Below are 2,624 nucleotides of genomic sequence, written 5' to 3'. Positions count from 1 at the left end.
CCTGTTAATGTCTTGCCTATGAGCTTCCTAAACAATTAACCATATCTTAACGTTCACAGCATGTATATATCACTTGCTGAATTTTGATTAGCATGTTTACTGCACTAGGGAAACCTTATATATATTTGCATTAGTTAAATAAAGCGAGTGGACTCATTTTTCAGTCTCTGTTTCTGGGACATTTTTTATTGCTTGAATTTCATATTCATGTCTTCTTGTTGGATGACTAAACAGGATGATGGTAGAGATGGTAAACCAGCATTTACTCAGCCCCGCCCTGTGCAGACTCCGGAGCAGAAGAATTATCAGCTGGTGGATCGGCTGTTTTTGTTTCTTTGCCATCTGTGGTTTAGGGTTTTCTGGGCATCTGTGTCGGTTATTGAAGTTGCGGTGGTGCCAACGTTGAGGTGGCTGCTGACCTTGGGTCTCATCTCCTTGAGTTTCCTTATCTTCTTTATTACTGTTCTCCTTAGGCTGTCTTTGGCGAGTAGGGCCTCTGGGAAATCGTGGTCTATAGCCCCAATTGTCTGTCTCGCTGGTCTTCCTTGTTCTCCTGCACCCTGGTTGTCAGCATCCTCCATCACCTCTCCCTGCACAGGCGGGTTGGAATACTGTGGTCAATGCCCACAGGGTCTCCCCATATAGTGAGATGGGAACCATAGCCTACCGTAGAGCTGGCGCTGTTGGGCCTGGCCTTCCGCAGCTCTCTCGGATCTCTCATTTCCCCGCCCCACTATTTTGGTAGTTCTGGTAATTGCATGGAGGACCCCTGCGATGTGGGCAGCCTCTATAATGGTGACAGTCTGCTGCATCTTTACTGCCTTGCATTGGAACTCCACCAGGGACATTTGCTGGTGCGCTCCACACCCTTTTCTCCTTCAACGACATCAAACTCCACAGTGTCTCCATCTCCTCCACTGCGAAGGTACTTTCTGGGGTTATTCTTCTTTATGGCAGTCTGGAGTACAAATACATCTTCCTTGGTGTCATTGCTGGTGATGAAACCATATCTGTTCCTTACCTTGAACCATTTCACTGTTCCTAAAACCTTTGTTGCGATGACCTTCTTCTTGTCTCCTCCGACAGGCGCCGCAGATGTGAGGCCACCCAGGCCGCTGCTCCCTGAGATGGAGGGCTTGGTGTCTGCCTTGCTGAAGGTGGGGGGGGGAGGGCTGGACGACGGGTGGCTGCTGGGTCTCAGCCTCACTGCTCAGGGTTGTGGTGATGATGACTGGGGCTGGCTGCGGCAGCTGCAGCTCCTCTTGGGGTGTGGTGGTAACTAGGCCGGCTGCTGCGGTGAGGCTGCTCAGGGCTCTCTGGGGTCCGCTCGCCTCTGCTGCTGCAGATCGAACTCTCCATGATCATTTTTTTAAAAAATTACTGTCTTTATTTCATTTGCAAGCAATAGAAACGAGTTTTAGATAAAATAATACTAGTAATTACAATTATATTCTAAAGATTTACTAAGACATTCAGGAAACTAAAGGAAGACCTGAACGTTATCATTTCAGACAAAAATATAATTAAAGTAGTTTCTTAGTTTTCATCATCCAAAGATGATTTTTTAAGGGCATTATCTCATCTACACAGTCTTTGAGGTGTTCCCTGACTTTCACTGAGAGGTCCACATCATTTATTTATTCTCATTTGCAATCATGTGTCAATGTATCTAATAGGTGGGATCATATATAATTGTGTGATCAGCTGAATGGAGAATGGTTGAATTTGATCCACTGGGCATTCTAAACAAGAATATGTATGTCCATCAAGAGCCCTTACCTTCTGCAGGCACGTAGAAATGTCTGGATCTGCCACATGTCCTCAGCTGGACACAGCCCTCCACCAATGTTGCTCCATTCTCCCCACACCACAGTAGACTCGCCAGGAAAACAGAGCTGCCATACATTTTCTGTTATGCTCTCACAAACAGTTTCTCTCATGGTAATCTTAGGCTAGAATGACTTGTAATGATTTCACCTAAATCTAACTCTTAAAAAATCTCCTCTACTGACTCTTTCAAGTGTTATAGGGCCTTTACTACTTCCCATAGCACACTGTAACTTAAATTTCTTGATTATAGTAAAACTTTCTACATATTTACTGTGTAAGGGTAAAAAAAAAAACCCATTAAAGTAAATGATGTAATCCTATTAGCTAATTCAATTAATAAAATAAATAAATATACTTTTGAGATGTCCTACTGTCACTATTGGCTTCTTTGGCTAATTATTTTACATTGTTCTCTCTAGTATTAAGTTCACAATCACATGAAAGTTCTCATGTTATGTTTTGTCCCAGAATTCTGGATGTGACGTAGGGCACAGCATATGCCTCACCCATTAGAAACCCAATGTATTTGTAGTCTGTCATACTGCCTGGATGGCCGGGGGAATTTTTTTCAAGAGCATAATAAAATTTTATAAAAGTTTTTAAAAGACACTACTAAATATTCCAGGATCTTTGTTTGTTCTGACTTTGGTGACTACTATATCCTGCAGGTCAGGGTCCTTTGCCACAAACTAAACACTTTGAATATTGCACCAAGGATTTCTCTATATATTTATATTATAGCTAGAAAACTGAAATGTGAAGATCTAGTTCAGGGGTCGGGAACCTATGGCTCG

General features: G+C 43.1%; 1 pseudogene; it reads right to left on the bottom strand.

Annotated features, from left to right (window-relative positions):
- Window positions 1–262: 262 nt before the first annotated feature.
- LOC136319199 (Y-box-binding protein 1 pseudogene) lies at window positions 263–1,940 on the bottom strand (annotated as a pseudogene).
- Between the last annotated feature and the right edge of the window lie 684 nt (window positions 1,941–2,624).

This window comes from Saccopteryx bilineata, chromosome 1, assembly GCF_036850765.1.
Source record: "Saccopteryx bilineata isolate mSacBil1 chromosome 1, mSacBil1_pri_phased_curated, whole genome shotgun sequence".
Taxonomy (NCBI): Eukaryota; Metazoa; Chordata; class Mammalia; order Chiroptera; family Emballonuridae; genus Saccopteryx; species Saccopteryx bilineata.
This window is presented reverse-complemented; position numbering and strand designations above follow the sequence as displayed.